The sequence below is a fragment of the Tasmannia lanceolata genome, unplaced genomic scaffold, assembly GCF_043159265.1.
Source record: "Tasmannia lanceolata isolate RefF3 unplaced genomic scaffold, GAP_Taslan_0.1 ptg000012l, whole genome shotgun sequence".
Classification (NCBI taxonomy): Eukaryota; Viridiplantae; Streptophyta; class Magnoliopsida; order Canellales; family Winteraceae; genus Tasmannia; species Tasmannia lanceolata.
In genome coordinates this window covers 7,433,811-7,452,717 of record NW_027518689.1, presented here as the reverse complement: position 1 = coordinate 7,452,717, position 18,907 = coordinate 7,433,811, and the positions used below count along the sequence as shown (strand labels likewise).

At 40.0% G+C, this 18,907-nt stretch overlaps 1 pseudogene across 1 annotated transcript in view; it reads right to left on the bottom strand.

Moving 5' to 3' along the window:
* Positions 1 to 720: 720 nt before the first annotated feature.
* The window catches only part of LOC143887064 (alpha-amylase 3, chloroplastic-like), a 36,820-nt pseudogene continuing 18,633 nt past the window's right edge, over positions 721 to 18,907 (bottom strand). The window contains exons 6-7 of the transcript XR_013254011.1: positions 1,807 to 1,974; positions 721 to 1,083 (exon numbers count right to left, since the gene is read on the bottom strand). The product of XR_013254011.1 is annotated as an alpha-amylase 3, chloroplastic-like (transcript). The remainder of the gene's footprint in view (positions 1,084 to 1,806; positions 1,975 to 18,907) is intronic.

Sequence of the window (18,907 nt, the reverse complement as noted above, 5' to 3'; positions counted from 1 at the left end):
ATTAAGAAAAGGGAAAAGATATTATATAATCACTCGTTTTTTATTCATTGGGTGGTCATGAACACACTTAGAGAGGGTTCGCCCAGGGAAGAAAAGGGGGCGAATATATCATCTTAAGAAAACCATCTTTATATTTTTGGGAGATTCTCGTGGTCCAGCCCCAGTAGGATGCATCTCTATTATTTTGAAACAAAAATAAAAACCACTTTCTTTTAAAGTGATCAAATCTTGGTTTTTTAGGCATCAAATCTCACACATCTCTCATATTTTCCCTTGTATTTCATTTGTTCCTTTGATGTTTTACTATCGTTTTTGAAATATTTCTAATGCCTTTCCTAAGAGTTTCACAATGCGTTTCTCATAAATTGCTTCCCATAAATTGCTTCCGCACTTCTCATTTCCTCTATTTTTTTTCTCATATTTTCTGCTTCCGTTCCACGTTTTGCTTCTCAAAGTCATTTTCCAACCTGATAACTATGATATGAACCGCCCATATGACAGCCCTTGCTTTGTATCTCCAATGCCCAAAAATCACGTTAATCATGCAATCCTAACGACCAATAATGTATTTTCTTGACTTTTAAGTGTGAAATATTGGATATGTAAAATATTTGTCCATCCATGTTCAACAACAAAAATTACCCATTACTAGATTTTACAATTGGATGCTTAACTTGAATTTTTGGCCACAAGAGATGGAAAACATAGTGACAAGTCGGTATATGTAGATAGTAGCAAAGATACAGTTATTGAAGTTTGCATTTCATATTACTAGCGAGGATATCTTGCTTTCTTCCTTTTGTAGCATAAGCTTGTTACATTTGATGATATTTACCACAACTACATTTTCATAAATGATAGAAACATTTTACAGTTAAAATTACAACAATCGGATTACGAATCACGAATCATACCAGATTATTCTCAGGATGATTCCCATACCTTGTAATCTTTCCCTTCGGTAGCCAAAATCCATTTCTGAGGACCACTTTGGGGTTCATAATGCCCTGGTGTTATCTTCACTGTTACTTTCTCGTCGATAGATGCCGCATAGAAATCCCTCTCAGCCTTGATTATCTGAACCTGAATCATACATCAAAACAATTGGAGCTACTGAAAGATGTAACATCATCATCCTTAAAGGGACAAAACTAAAGGAGATCCATGCGGAAAACTATAAACAAGCTCTTGATTTTGAAAATTACAAACCAAACAAGCTGTTTTGCATAGACAAAAAAACAAAGAAAAAACTAGACGGAAGATGACTGAACATGCAATCCTTGACGGTGTGCACTTACTGCATGTAGGGGTACAACTTGAGTGGGGTTGGGTTGAGCTTTTGCAAACAAATGAATCGGAATCAACCCGAGCCCGACCTGATTTTATGGTAAAAACTCGACCCGTATTTCAAAAAATTACCCCGAGTTGCACCCCTAATTGAAAGTGCGCGTTTTCCATGACAGATTGCTCCCAAGCCCCCAGCCAAATGAAATCCCTCAAATTGAACGAGGTTTGCACTATTTACTACAGTACCATGCAAGAGACTCACAAATTCTCTCATAAAGGAATATGCCCTTTGCCATGGGGGGATGCATGGAAGTAACAATGAAACGACAGTTCTACATAATGGAGTCTCTCTAATTTTGAATTTTGATAAAAATTCCTTCAAGTCAAAAGAAACCCTCACATCTAAGGCATCCGTAGATGCTCACTGAGTACGAGTGTGCTCGCAGAATAAGTAACACTCATTGAAGATATTGTAAGAAGTTATGGAAAGAGAAATTAAGAACAGTGCTGGATCCATACTGTACTGCGGCAATTAATCTTGGTCCGATGTCTGAGTGAGATAAGTGCTGAAATTTCATCTCGGTAGTGAGAGACAATGTGATCATAGAAGACTGATGGTGTTCCAGGATGTGTCAGGATGTATGCATAGCCTTGCATTTCCTTCCCGGATGGGAATCTCCAATGACCCTTTAGCAAAAACAAGATGTTGACGAATTTCATTAGATCCAAAATGGTCTAGGTGTTCCCAGAGTTTATTCTTCTTTTTGACATGCCATGCTAGAGTAGAGATATCAAAGTCCAAAGTGTATTGTGGAAAAAAATAAAATCATAGAATTAGGTCAAACAAATACATAACGAACTGGAGATGGCCATGGTCACTGTCACGCCCCCAAGCCACACACATACATACATATTCACAACACAAGGCTTAAGGGTGCGACAGCGCCGTATACCTGCAAAGCAATAATCAAAACCATCTACAATAATCTAAATAACTGAATTTAAAAGTCTTAATTCAATCCATTATTAAAATCTCAAATTCTCATCTAACCCATAGTCCCATAATAATCAAAGTAACGGAATCAAATGACATAGTCTCAATAATCCTAACAATACTCACTGTCTAAAGAATGTAAAAGTACTAAAGATAACAATAATCAGAAATCAAAGATCACTTCTGCGCCTCCTCGCCAACTCCACGAGGATCAAACTCTGAAAATGTTAATATAACCACAATCAGCTGAAAAGCTCAGTACATAATTACGCACTACAAAAGTGGGATCATGCATGCTACGAAAGAGAGGTTTGTAACAGAATAGAAGGATATAAGCCACAAGTGAGATATTTAACACAAGTTCAATGTTGAGGAGTAAGGTTCATAAAGGCATAGGTCAAAGTGTCAAAGGAAAAGGAGTCACAATATTCAAAGGATCAAAGGCCAATAATGAATAAAGTAGGTACAAGCTACACAAGGCATGACTAATCACAAGAGCAATAGCTTAGAAGCAAAGTTCATAAAAGATGTCTCATAATGTCACAACGAAGGGAGTCATAGGTTCTGAGGGTCACAAATGGGAAACTCTTATAGGTACGATACCACCCCGAGATCATCGGCTTAGTCCAAAAAGCAAGTTATTTTCACCCCGACTGCCCACGGGTCAAGAAAGCGAGTTATTTCTTACACTGACCGCTCACGGTGTCGGAACTAGTTCCTAGGTTCACATACCTGTCGACAGGGCCAACGTTTATCCCCCATTGGCGGGATCACAGTTCTTATGTTCACATATAGGCTAATGCCCATGCCCCACTGACGGGGGTCTTTTCTGAGTTCACATAACCTAAGCCTCTCAATAGGTGTTCAAACATCAAAAGAAATTATCCATGGGAAACAAGTTGTCTGCACAACTGCCAGAGGGAGTACATTAAACAATAAAATCTTTAATTACTACATTGCACACTTTTAATTGCTACATTACAGCAATATTAAACCATGAAAATAAATAATAAACATCCACAAACATTATCCATATGCATCTCATGCATGGATAGAGGTCGAGTAACCTTTTTGCCCAATTTTCAACAACACTGATAAAATAATGCTAAAATTAAATTAATTAATTTTTAATTCACCTAATTTTTAATAATTTTTAATCTTGGGCTATAAATTTTTCTCATAACTTTGAGGTCATTCTGAAATAAATTATGTAATTCACGAAATAAAAATCATTAATTTTGGCCTTAACTTGTAAAAATCATATCTCTCAATCCTCTCATCGGATTTTGATGATTCTTGATGTGTAGGACTCATATTCGAGTTTACTTTTCAACCATCAAGAAAAATCAGATCAAAAATCATGTTGAGTAGATCGGATCTGTTGTTCTTTAAATAACAGTCCTTATGTATATTAATTAGCACTACGGACTAACAACCTCGGTAGCCGGGATAGAACGTTCGAACTCCCAGTGGATATACCGCATGATCTATCTTTGGTTAAATTAATCTCCTAATCTGATCCCTAGTTGCTCTGATACCATTGGAAGGAAGGTTATCCCCTTCCGGCAAGATCGCTATGCGCAACGGAAAGTAGAATCGCATAGTATTTTAAATTTTCCTTTCGATCTTGCTATTGTTCAAGATCCTGCAGTCTAGATTAGTTATTATAATTAATCTAAGATTAGTAAATACCTTCTAGAAGAATAAATTAACAATTGAAGTTGCTTGATCTACTCCTCGAACGGTTGCGATCGTTCTGAACACCGCGAACCAGAAAGTTGAACCGATGGATTCTTTTGCTTTGCACGATCAATTGTGGATGTGAATAACTCTTATTCACTTCTTTAGGATTTGATCTAATCAGTACCAAAGTAGTAGAGATTAGAAAACTAAATTGGATGCCTTTTTCTTTTGATCTTGGGTGTGGTTTTTAAATAATTGATAGAGAGAGAGATGAAGGGGGATGTGAAAAATGATTTTTCAAGGGGGAGAAGGGGGACGAATTTTTGGATCTCTCACTCTGAGAATTCGTCCAGCCCTTTCTCCCCTTTATTCACAAAGAGTTTGGTTTGTTTAGTCCTCCAGTAAGCCCAATGGTTCTCACCTTGGCAATCTTCTATGTTTTGATGATTCCAAACACAAGTTGAAATGTGTTGTATTTCTAAGGTGTTTGATGTTTAAGTGCATGTATTGAAGAATCAAGCATTTCAAACACTTAGATCAAGGAAAACGGCATGGATCGAGGCTTGTACATCCTTGAACACCATTTGAAGCCAAAGGATGATGAAGGCTTGGAGCATTCAAGGAGAGATCTTGAAGAGCCAAAGAAATGGAGGTGATCCATGCAAGAGTTCAAGACTTGAAGATGTGCTTCAAAAGTAGAAGATTTGAAGGCTTAAGTCTTGTGTTAGATTGTACATCTAATCCCTATTAGGTACCCCACCTTGAGGCATAATGGAGTCACCAAACAACTGACCCTAATTGGAATAACAATCCCATCTATGTGTAATTTGGAAACCCATGAAGCCCAAAATTATCAGCATAAAAAATCTGGAAAATCTGCTGATTTAGGCTTCTCGGAACTCCGAGAAAGTTCTCGGAGCTCCGAGAAATGGTCCAGGGACTATTTTCCAACTTCTATTTCAATTCCCGGAACTCCGAGACCGAGAATTTCTCGGAACTCCGAGAACAGTGTGTCGGCAAAAACAATTATAGCCGTTGGGAAAATTCACAGAATTACGACTATGCCCCTGTAACGGTCATATTTGGGTTTTCTCTATATATATATGTGTTCTCTATGCCTTAGAACACATCTCTCTCTCATTTCTAAACATGTTCTAAACATATTAGAGAGTAGTAATCACCCTTGTGCCTCAATTTGGGATATCTAAAGGGATTAGACCTAGGCTTGAATTTGTACATCATTTCAAGAGTGGAATTTGTGTGAGCTTGAGAGCTATCTACCCTTGAAGAGGGAAGTTGTAATTTTCTATTTTCTTTCATTGTATTTGGGCAAGTGTTCGGAGAAGCGTAGCCCTCTCTCCGTGGTGAGGATTGCCACCAAGATTAAAGCGATTGTAATTGGCACCGGTCTTCGCCAAGGTTAAGAAGATCAACATAGTGAAGCCATCAACGGGTTTGGTTGGTGGAGTGGAGTAGGCCTTGTGTGTTTGAGGACCGAACCACTTTAAATCTCGGGTGCACTCTTTCTTGTCTCTTGCTCCTTTCTTGCATTGCACTTTAGATTTAACTTACTTGCTTAAATTGTTTTACTTTTTGATCTCTTAATCCTTCATTAGAGAGTTTAAATAATTTGGTTAAAATTTCAAAAGGTAAATTTTATTTTTATAAACCTAATCTCCTTTTAGGTTGCCACTTGGGCCTATCATTGGAATTTCACCTCCTTTCTCTCATCCAAATCCAATCCAAATTGGAAGACAAGTTGCATTGAAACTCCCAAAACCAATTGAGACTCTCCCAAAACCGACCATGGTTGAGTGGGACGCCTAACTCTCCTTGGGGGGCGTGAATTTGAGTCACTCTCCAGCTATTTTAGGTCTTATCCAATAAGAGTTCATGTTGGAAACTGCTCAAATTCTAGAAGCTAGATTTGAACAACTCTATCTCTAAGTGGAGTTCTAATGCAACTCAAAGACCATGATCCACTAGGAAACGTTTTTCCAAGTCTTCCAACTGATTGGGGCGTGTGGTGGACCCCACCACTCGTTTCCCAATGTTAAGGACAATTCCAATTTCCAATTCCGTTCCAATTTGGCTCTCTTTGCTAAACCGGTTTGGGAATAACTGTCCTCATTTGGATTTCACATTATTATTATTAATCATATTAATAATATTTAATAACATATAAAAAATGAATAATTAATTATCCATTTAATTGATTTATAACTCGCATCCAATGGGACTTATTCGGCTCCAATTTTGTTCATGAAAAATTCTCTCATAGTCTCTTGCTAGTTAACTAGCAAAGACAAGTATATATATATATATATATATATATATATATATATATATATATATATATATAACGAATCATATACGTTCGTGCAATACATAAAATGCGGAACCCTGATCCGTTTTGATATATCGGGTCATTCGAGTTATGAGTGGGATCGTCGCAGGGATCCGACGATCGATCCTGCGGAACCCTATGATGGGTCCCACTGCGATCTCGCTCAATATTTAAACTACACTCGCATTAGGTCAGTGGCCTCCATCGAGATGTAACCTTGAAGATGACCGTCAGATCATCTTACCCCTAATCACATCTTGTATGTGCAAGTCCTTTCTTCTTGACTACATCTACTGAGTTGAGTCATACGAGGGTGGACACCTCTTACCCCCTTGGCCCACTCTAGGTATACCATTTTGGTCAAGCGGTGTTCGGCCTCCAAATGCATTTGTAAAATCCTTTGAAAACTATTCAATGTTTCAGAAAACATTCCGATAAAACTTTTATCAAATCCGCCTAGCCAGGCTATTTACTAGGCCTATCGCTCTAACAAATTCGTAAGATGTCATCATGGTTTTAAATTTCGGTTTCGGCTAAAATTTCGGATTTATCCGAAACCGAAATTTCAGCCGAAATCTCAAAATTTCGGGCGAAATCTGGTATTGCGCATAAAATCCCTGATTTTTTGGACGAAATTTCAATCGAAATTATCGAAATAAAAAAGTATTATTTTATTTTAAATTTCGACGAAATTCCAAAAAATTATTTCGGTTTCGGTACGATTTCGTTTCGTTCCTCATTGAAATTCGACATTCGGATTTCAGTCGAAATTTAAAACCATGGATGTCATTCCCTAAATTTTTGGGCGAAGAATCTTATGTTGAGTATCACTATTGGTCTTGAGGTTTTGCTCTAGGATATAGCATTATCCGAATGTGACTCTATACTAGAATCACTATGGGATAGACTACGACCCTAGAACAGGCCCACAAACCAATAAGATCTCTCAGGTCTAAGGACATGTGAAGGGTCCTGTCTGGAAGAACAACTTTACACTCACTTGTCCACAAGTTGTTCTTTTATTTGATCTTGGTTCGGTTGCTTGATCCAATCGTCGCACCCACTTTTCTTACTTAGGGTCCACAACCCAGATGACAAAGACAAGTCATCTCACGAAACGTGCATGTAGGCAAAACTGATCCTAGTTGTATACAGAAAGAGATGTTCAGTCTCTTTCCCAACCAGAATTAAGGCTTGCATAGAATCGAGATGCCATATCTCCTTGCTCCCTTGGATCTATGAATCCTTTGAGAATGTCATTTCTACTATGTTATCTAAGGATGAACATGTGTCATAAATTAAGCACATCACACACATTTATTAATTTAAATACCCATTCATGTCATGAAATAAACCTTTATTGATTACATTATGTTATTCTACTGGTTTTTCAAGGTATATACTGTAACAAGTAGCCTTTTCTTATTGCATTGAAAAAAAACTGTTTCCAATTTGTTCCACCGAAGTGTTCTGTTAGAATGAGTAGTCACTATAAGGGCATAATTGTCTATGTATTTTATCTCATTAATATAAATAGGGGTATTTCTCTCCACTCACGATTCTCTCCTCTCATTCTTGCTTCTCAACATGGTATCAGAGCCGTAGGGTTCTGGATCCCTAAGGACCACCATCGACCTCTCCTTTCCTCTTCTTCCCCACCCTCACCCTTGCCGCCCCCACCTCCGCCGCCATCACCACGACCCTCAGCCCCGCCTCAACCCCACGGCAACCCTAACCCCCTTCCAATCCGAGCGGAACCTCTACCCCCTGCGGCAACCCCGCCTCCCCTCCCAACCCCCGCCTGCATCCCCTACCCCCCTCTACCCCTTCTGATCCCCACTTGCACCCCTACCCCCCTCCCGACCCCCGCCTGCACCCTTACCCTCCCCCCCCCCCGGGCAACCCCACCCTCCCTCGCGACTGCACCCTTAACCCCCCCCCCCCCCCCAAATGGCAACCCCACCCTTCCATCCGACCCTCGTCTGCACCCTGCCCCATTTTCTACCCCCCACCCTCACAAACCCTAACCTCCTTTCCAAACCCTAAATAACAAAATTAAAACCAAAAAGGGGGAAACACCAAAACCCTAACCCTAGCCTATGTCCTAGATCCTCTATTCTTGATCTTTTCTTCTCGTTCACGGCTTCGATCTTCGTCATCTATGGCTATCTATGTCTGCTCCTCCTTCGCCATCGGAGCTGCGATATGATATCTCCTATTCATTAGTTGGTTCCTCGATTGTTTTTCCTTCTTTATTTTCCCGATTGAGTGGGTGTTCTCCTTTCTTAGTCCTTTGTTATCGTCATGGTTCCACCTGTCAATGTGGATCCCTCTATTGGTTCGACCACTGAGGTTCGCGCCACACACCCGCCTTCAGGTTCTTCGTCTGCTTCATACTTGTCCATGTGGAGGGTTCTTTCCCACAGATGACCATTGTTAAGTTAGATGGAACCAACTATTTATCATGGAAGGTTGCTGTTAAGACATATCTCCTTGCTCGGGGCAAGGTTAGTCTTCTTCGTCAAGATCCTATGTAGAAACTAAAGAATAAAAAATACTATTCAAAAAGAGAATAGCATAAGCTTTTCTTGAAAGTAAAAAATACAAGACAATGGACGATTCGCCTTTTTACTATTTTTCATTACTTTATTCAATTAACAAGAATCAGTAAAACAGCCTTTAAATAGATTGTTGCTTCACACGTTTAACAGCAACAATAACCCATACGTTTCCACTTTTACAATCCTAACTTCATAGAAACTCAACTAGATAATATCTATCCAAATAGTATTTAATTTTCTCAAAGGAAACTAAGAATACTCCAGAGACCTTCACACATGTCCAGCTCTTGGATAAAACAAACCAACTTCTAGAAGACTCAAGATAAAGATAAAATCAACTCTGGCGGGGCCCACTAGCTACATCGTTTGAATTACGTTTCCAACATCCTCCCTCTACTAAGGATCATAGTTATGCTCGTTGGGAGCAAGAGGATGCTTTGATTCGCACGCTTCTTTGGTAGAGTATGACCCTGTCTATTTCTGCCATGATGATCCATCTTCCCACCTCGAAGCAGATCTGGGATCATACCGCACTAATATACTCCAGGATTGACCTCGCACAAATTTGTGCAACACACTCTGAGTGGATGCACCTTCGTCGTGGTGATATGAGGCTTGCTACACATTATGGCCAGTTCATCTCTCTTTGCCAGCAACTAGATGTTTTTATGCCCCTTACCTCTGATATTATAGTGCTTCATCGTCAGCTGGCCAGCTTCGTGTGGCCATTAACTTGACAGTCTAGGCCCTGAGTTCATACATCTTCGCCATCAGATCATTGGGACTGGTTCTATTCCGTCCCTTACTGAGATCTATTCACATGCCCAGCAGTGCCTTGGAGAGTCTTCACCCGTCATATTTTCCTACAGTTCTGCTCTATCAGCTTATGATGGTGGTAGTCGATCTGTTCGTTGTGGCAGTTCCTTTGGCTGAGGTCGAGGATGTGGCCGTGGAGGTGGCTGTGTTGATGGTGGTCGTGGCCTCCCTTATTGTACTCATTGTCAGAGAGGGCCACCATATCGACACATGTTACAGTCTTCATCCTAAGCTTCGCCAATCTCGCTCGGCGGATCTGACTGCCTCTACCCCAAGTGAGGCATCTATTGCTTCATCCACTGCCGCTCCTGTCCAAGCAGATGATTCCTTTACCATCTCATGTGCCGACTATGAGGAGCTTCAGCGACTTCGCTTGACTGCTCGCCTAAGTTATCCGTTTCGTTCGCCGTTTCGTTTTGGCTACCAGAACAGAACGTTTCGGTGTTTCGTCACTTTCGTTCGGCATTTTATTCGAAACTTTTTGTTCCCTGCGATGAGGGAAATTTTTTTTTAATAGTTAAAAATATGAAAAAAATTAGAAATTGTTAGAAAAATATAAGAACCAATTAATTGAACAAAATATGTAAAAGATCCAACATTTACTTAAAGGAAAATCACTATCAACTGAAATGTCAGTGTTGACCAGCGTGTTGACCAGTTTGTTGACCACTGCGTTGACCAGTGCCTGACAAGATGAAAAAATTTAAGAGACCAAATTATGAGATTTTTTTACCGGACTTTTGGGATTTAATAATGTTTGGACATGATAGAGTTTATGAATTTTTAAAATTAGAAAATACCACATCGTTTGGAAGTTAGGATTTTGGCCCGACCCATTTTTTCGAATTTTGTACTAGAACGGGAAAGTTGACTTTTTATCCTTTTAGATTTGCGTCTTGAAACTAATTTTAATAGATCCAAATGGGGGGTATTCCCTTATTTACATGTAAATCTTAAGTACATGGACATTTACTTAAATGACTTTACATGTAAATATTGGGAACAGGAAGAGAGAATTAAGAAGAGGACAGAGGAAAAGATGAAAAAAACAAGATTGGGGACTTGACATGTAAATATTGGGAAGAAGACGAGACAACCAAGAAGAGGAAACATGAAGAGATGAAAAAAACAAGATTTGGGGAATTTCAGACGAAACAATGCATTCCGCCTGTTTAGCCCTGAATTTCGGATTCCGAAGGAATTCTGGCCGGAACAACCGGAATGGAACGGAATTTATAACTTAGCTGCTCGCCCTCCCACTGCGGGCTTTGCACAGCCAGGTAGTTCATCCACTACCCTTCTTTCTAGTCCCGGATCCTGGATTATATACTTGGGGGCCTCGAACCACGTGAGTGGTAACCCATCTCAGCTTACTCTTTTCGCTCATTTCCATCTGCTTCTCAGTCCATTACTCTTGTTTATGGGTCCACTACACCCATCAATGATGGTACTGTTTGTCTCTGTTCTTCTCTTCCATTGTCTTCGGTTTTATGTGTTCCTAAATCATCTTTTAGTTTGCTTTATGTTAGTCAGATTACGAAATCTTTGAATCGCTCCATCTCATTTTACCTTTCTTATTGTTTGTTTCAGGATCTCTCGACTGGGAGTACAATTGGATCGGGTCGTGAGGTGGATGGGCTCTACCGTCTCGACTGTCGACCACTATTTGCTGACTTACATAGTTCTGTGGACACTTTTCAATCGCATTGTCACCTTGGCCACCCTTCCCTTCAGCAGCTCCAGCAGACGTCTATTGTCCCTGGCACTATGTCTTCGTTTTCATGCGAGTCCTTGAACTCGGGAAGCACCATCATGTGTCTTTCCCTTCTCGAGTTGTTAGTCGAGTCACTAGTCCTTTTGCTTTAGTTCAATCAGATGTATGGGGAACCTCTAGGATCGCGTCAACTACTGGGTTCAAGTATTTTATTGTTTTTATTGATGATTATTCACGTATGACATGGGTGTATTTGCTTAAAGACCGTTCTGAGGTCTTCTCTGTTTTTCGCTCTCTTCATGCTGAAATAAAAACTCAATACAATTGCAATTTAAAGCGTTTACGCACAGATAATGCTCTCGAGTATTTCTCAGGCTATCGGTTTTCAGGATTATCTGTCGACTCATGGCATTCCCCACCAGTATTCGTGTGCATACACCTCCCAACAGAATGGTGCTGCAGAAAGAAAACTGTGATACTTACTTGAGGTGGCTCGTACCTTAATGTTTCATATGCAAGTTCTGAAGACATATTGGAGTGATGCTATTTTGACCTGTTTTTTGGCTAATCGTCTTCATTAGTCTGTGCTTCAAGGAGATTTGCCGTTTCAGGTTTTACAACCTCAGCAGAATCTATTTTATCTCACTCCTCACGTCTTTGGGTGTGTGTGTTTTGTTCACCACTTAGGCCCTGACCGCAATAAACTTGATCCTGGTTCTAAGCATTGTGTCTTCCTGGGCTACTCTCGTACCTAGAAGGGCTATCGTTCTAACAGTCCTCGTCTCTGTCGATGGTTTGTGTCAGGAGATGTTACATTCTTTGAGTCTAAGTCATTCTTTAGCACCATGTTTGAGTCTCTCACTAAGGTCATCGAACCAGTGGTTTCGGTTCCTCTTCCAGTCCTACCAGACTCCGTTCTAGTACCACATCTGTCACTGCCTGAGCCTCTACCTATCCCTACTGTGGATTCTCCTCCTATTCTGTCTTCCTCACCGCAGGCCCCTCCTGTTTCTATAAAGCAGTATCAGCGATGTCGCCGCATTGATGGCCCACCACCTCCGACTCTCGAGCCATCGCCCTCATAGAAGGAGATCCTAGTTTCCAGCACTCAGGTATCTTCTCTACATAATTTCGTTGAGCCTTCTGATTCTCCTATTTCTTCGCGCACTCATTCTCATTCTATTGTGCATCTTATTTCTCATTTTGTTTCTTATGATAAACTAACTCCTTTCAAAAGTTTTGTCTCTTACTTGTCTTCTGATGTGTTACCACAATCGATGGTAGAGGCCCTTGCTCACCCAGGTTGGCTTGCTTCCATGGATCTAGAGAAGGGTGCTCTTCATGCGAACCAGACTTGGAATCTGGTTCCCCTTCCATCTGGTGCTCGGCCAGTTGGGTGTCGTTGGGTATTCTCGATTAAGTACTTGCCTGATGGTACTATTGAGCGCTTGAAAGCGCGCCTGGTCGCTAAAGGATATACACAGACTTTTAGAGTTTATTATACAAAGACCTTCTCCTCAGTTGCCAAGATACCATCAGTTCGTGTCCTCTCTCTGGCAGTTAATCAGGGTTTGGTGCTTCATCAAATAGATGTGAAGAATGCATTTCTTCATGGCGACCTCATTGAGGAGGTGTATATGGAGTAACCTCCAGGGTACGTTGCTCAGGGGGAGACATCCTCCTTTGTTTGTCTCCTGCGGAAATCTCTATGGGTTGAAGCAGTCTCCGCGAGTATGGTTTGGGAGGTTTAGTCATGCCGTCATGCGTTTTGGCATCAAATAGTGCACTGTAGACCACTCAGTATTCAGTCATCAGTCCTCATCTGGTTGTATTTTGTTGATTGTGTATATCGATGACATCATCATCACAGGCAGTGATTAAGGGGGCATACAGAAGTTGAAGACATTCTTACAGAAAGAGTTTTCCACTAAAGATTTGGGACACCTTAGATACTTCCTTGGGATAGAGGTAGCATATTCTTCTAAAGGTCTATATCTCTATCACAAAGGAAGTATGTTTTGGATCTATTAGATGAGAAGGAAACCTTGGAGTGAAGCCTGCATCTGCACCCATGGACCCCAATGTAAAACTTGCTCTAGAAGAAGAAGAGTTGTTGAAAGACCTTGACAGATACAGGAGACTGGCTGGAAAGCTTATATATTTTACAGTTACTCACCCAGATATATCGTATGCTATAGGAGTAATCAGCCAGTACATGAGTTCCCCACGTGCCTCACATTGGGTAGCAGTAGTTCATATTCTTAAGTATTTGAAGGGAGCACCAGGAAGGGGTCTATTATTCAAGAGACATGGTCATATGAGGATTGAAGGTTTTTCTGAAGCTGATTGGGCTAGATCTCCAGCAGATAAGAGATTGACCACTGGATATTGTACCTTTGTAGGGGATAATCTAGTGTCATGGAGAAGTAAGAAGCAGGATGTCATTGCTAAGTCAAGTGCTGAAGCCAAGTACAGAGCGATGGCACATACGAGTACAAAGCTCATTTGGCTACGATCACTTGTGTCAGAGATTAGTATCGTCTCATCCTCACATTCACAGTTGTATTGTGATAACAAAGCTGCAATACATATTGCAACTAATCCTGTATTCCATGAGCACACAAAACATATCGAGGTTGATTGTCATTTTATTCGTTGGAGGATCCAGAAGGGAGAAATATGTACCGTATTCACTCGTTCTCCGAATCAATTAGCGGATATGTTCACAAAGTCATTGGGAAAGGCTAGATTGAGTGATATTTGGAACAAGCTAGGAATGTATGATATATATACATTCCAGGTTGAGGGGGAGTGTTAGAATGAGTAGTCACTATAAGGGTATAATTGTCTACGTACTTTATCTCATTAATATAAATACATAAGTGAAGGAGAGTTCTCTCCACTCACGATTCTCTCCCCTCATTCTTTCTTCTCAACATGTTCAAATGCGCGTTCGATCTCCATCAATCTTGAACTAGGATCTGATAAATCCATCAACTCATCTCTCCAATTTTTGTGAAGTGGGGGGACAAGGAGCATGATCTAATTCCTGGCGGAGGGATCCTCTTAAAACTTACCATGATGGCTCATTGAGAACAAAATTAATGAATTTAAAGCTTAAAACCAACATCCACTAGATACTTCTTGTCATCACCAAGCAAACTTTATTGATAGAATAGCAATTGTCCACATGTTATCTACTAGTAAGATTTTATGAGATTTCTCTCTTGAGTTCAAGGCATTCACTTTTGCTAGGGAATTCTCGACTCAGTCATGTTCCCTTGCTTATTCTTCGTCGGTTGTTTCCAAACTTTTTATCTTTGAATAAGATAAAAGAGTTGCGTTTTGAGACATGTCTGATGACATTGTTGAACTAATTTGTCACCTAGTATGATAACAATTTGATTGATTTGCGCACTATGATGTGTGGGGCCTATCCCCTATCTTTTCTGTTTTTGGATATTAGATATTTTGTGTCCTTTATTGATTTCTTTCTGTTTTTGGATATTCGCTACCCCCGTATTGTTCAATAGTGATGTCATAATTTGGGCATTTGCTCTCACCCAAGCACTGCGATTGACTTCCCCTTTACGTGGTCCCTCATTTGTATTTTGTAAGAAACTCTAGTTTTCTTTTGGCTGCTAGGAAAAATTGGACAAATCTAGACCGAGGGATGTAGCTACTCTCTTTTAGACAAATGAAGATCATCTGGAGACTATAAAATTCAGAAAGATACACACTTGTTGGGCAAAACTGTCATCATTCTAGGGACCCATTGTTATGAAATATGATATTTTGGGCGAATCTACTCAAATCAAGAGATGGTCGATATCACATTGCACGATCAAGGAATCCCAATGCTTGAAAAAGTAAATCACTGTTCACACAAATTGTTCACACACTGTTCACATGCATTGGCTGCCCCTGTTCTTTCTTAAAGGAGAACATGGGTGTAGTAACATCAAATATGGAACATTACAACATCAAATATCATCCATGAGTTGGTAGCAGTAGCATCAAACAAATCGTAGGAGAAGCATCAACAGTCTTCCACAAGGTTTTTTTTTTGTTGGTAAGATGGGAAACAAAGCCTCAACCATTGAGCTACTGGCGAAACCCCATCTTCCACAAGGGTTGTATGAACCTTAATGCTCGCATCTAGGTTGTGACAACAAGAAAGCCCCAACCACAGATTGCGGCAACAAGAAAAAACCCAAAACTGTGCTGAGGCTGCAGTAAGAAAATCCAAAATGGATTGTAGCAGCCTTAAACTTTGCTTACAACACACATGGTGGATTTTTCCACCAAAAAACAAAGAAAGGGACTGATCCCGACAAGGTTACAGCCAGTAATTAGGTTTTTGGGCCCTTTTGTTTCTCAAGCTATGAGGGAAAATGAGAATGAGGAAGAAAAAGAAAGGATAGAGAGAATTCCCTATGTGTAATCTGGAGCCTGCTCTGATACCATGTAATGATAGGGAGCGATGTAAAGAGAGCAAAGTATGGAGGAAAGTTACTATATTGACTAACCCTCATCATTTATGTATTTCATTAAATGAACTCTAAAAGGGACAAATATGCCCCAGTAGTGAATACAATAGCCACTATGTCCCTATGGCATGCATTAACAACATGCAAGTGGCTTTGAGATTGTTAACTTACCAACTTCTCCAATAGCTTAAGCTGTTGGAGAAAGTTAGTATTTATGTTTTATACTTCAACACTCCCCCGCACGTGTGGCCCACTTGCAAACACGTGGCACATGTGGTCCCACTTTGGGCCTACCATTGCATGTGAATTTTTGCTATCCGGGAGGTTGGAACTCGAGACCTTTGGCTCTAATACCATGTTAACTTACCAACTTCTCCAAAAGCTTAAGCTGTTGGAGAAAGGCAGTATTTATGTTTTATACTTTAACAGAGATATTCATCACAAGTTGGACAGTATCAAGATCTATGGTCCAACTTGAGATTTTTTTTTTTGAAAGATGGCATATTTTATTGATACTATAATAATTACAAAGAGGACCAGAGGTCCCACTTAACATTTCATAGCATCAGAAAGGACTGACGAGGGTATACCCTAAGTCAGACCAATGTAGCTTAACTCCTAAATGAATCAGGAACTACCCCCAATCCGTTTCCAACTAAATGCCCTGCAGTACAAAACATACAACCTTCCTTACTCGGTGTCCCCCGCCACCAGGGGAGATCGGATACCAAAGTCCTGAGTACCAAAGGAATCCCCCTTCCTTAAGGGAACTTTCTTTAACCCGCCTTGAGCTGGCTCCCAGCCTATTAACTATCCCAATGACTTCCAACGAAGATCAGAAGCACAAGCACCCTCCTAGATAGGCGAGTCACCTAAGTGGAGCATTTACCAAGATCATCAACAAAGCTTTGTAGGAGGGAAATCGGTAGATTCTCCGTTTCCGGGATCCTGTCCAGAAATCCCTAGTTTTTTTGAATTTCAAGCTCATCCTCCATAAAGGAAATAGCCAACTCCTTCGAAAAATCCCATGTACTCTTCCGATTTCTACTATTCACTAGAAACCCGTTAAGGGAGGCTAATCTTTCATCATAGGACATCCTTCTTATCTTCTAAAGGATATTTTCCAGCACCATGATTTCCATGAATAATTTCCTCTTACGCCTCCCTGGACATGATGATATTTCCTGCTGTCCGGAGACATGACCTGCCATCCTTATTTTCAAGAGACTAAATGGATACACTTAGATCGTAGTAACCTCCAGTCAATTCATTAAATAAAAGATACTACCACCTTAAGAGTAGGCCTGAAAGAGGCCCTGAAGTGTCCCATCCCGTAAAACCTAGTGCAGTGACAATTAATATAACATTAATGAGCCGTCCCATCCTAGGGACTTTTCGCACCTTCCCAAGAGAGCCCCCCGCCAACAACTTGAGACATTTTATTGTACTTTTTATATGAAGGGCATTTTTGTCAATGAGTTTAACTCAAATACAATAAAAGAGACAAAGCTACATGAATTGTGCAACTTTCCTCCCCATAAAACATTGCTTCCTTTCTTTCTCTTTTCTTCGTCTCCATCTTCTCTTCCTTTCTCTTAATACTTCCCTTTTATATCTTCAAGATTCACACCATGTACCAATGAAAATTGCTTCTAATTCAGTATTCCACAACATAACTAAACATAGAGATAGATTGACCTACGGAAGGAAAAAGGTCACAAGAGTTTCTATTAGGAGATATGTTCACAAAGGCTATTTAGGAACTGATTAATGATTTTTTATTATCTCAATTGAAGTAATGAGCCTCCCAATACAATATGGGAGGTTCATTATTTCAACTAGTCCCCGTGCTCCTCGAATGGATCTCTTAGTTGTTGAGAGGGTTGCCCAAAAGCGGTTTCATAATAATTTTGTAAAGCTTCCGCATAATTTCCTTCGGATTGAGCTGACATCCGTTACGGTCGTTCATTCTATTCAAAGAATCTCCGTTCCAGAAACGTACGTGAGACTTTGACTTTTTATAGGGACCAAGCTGAGCTTCCTTGAAATCCATACCAGCTTGAGGCGAAACGTTGTTGAGAATTATTACTTTTCTTATATGTATCTCATGCACATTCCCTCTACTACCTATGAATAATAACCTAACAGGGCCATTACTATAAATATCAAGGATTACAAATAAAGCTAATGAGATCACACGATTCCTTTCTCTATCCTAAGGTTTTAAATTTCGCTTTCGGTTTTGATTTTGGCCACCAAGGAAACAAAACCATTTTTCGGTTTCTGAAGAAATTTTGGTGGAAATACTATAAAATCACCAAAATGTATGGAAACATATGCAAACTACATAATTTTAAGATGAAATTTTAGGAACGACTTAAAAACCATCGCATAAGCAAGGCAACCATCCATATAGATTTAACAACATTGAACAGCTAGTGATATGCAATGTCACACATGTCTGATAATTCAGTACATATACATTGCACGTGCAATTCATATAATATTTATACATTATACATACACCATATGTTACATACAATTCAGATTTTGTTTTTGAAGAGTAATAAATATGATTAGAAAAAGACAGATGGTCAAATACGGAGAATACAAAAGAATAAAGAACAAAATGACAAAAGATATTCAAGGAGATAAAAAATCAAACAGCTCCAAATCATCCTTTTCAACCCCTTCTCTATCAAGCCTATCTGCTCCCCCATTAGTGGATCGGCGCAAATGCTAGAATACAATAGATGAAGTACCCGCGCAATCTTGAATTTCGTCAAAGAACTAAGTGAATCTCCAAGAATCTCCTTCAAACACCACTTTATTAAGCAACTTTTATTCAGCACCTTGAGTCCTTGATGCACGGCTCGAACCTCAGCTTCAATTGAATCTGCAATGCCAATAGGACCGGCAAAGGCCCACAACACCTCCCATAGGTCATTTCTGAGAACCCCCCTATCAAAATTAAATTTAATGAGGTCCTGAGATGGAGGCTCCACACACACTCCT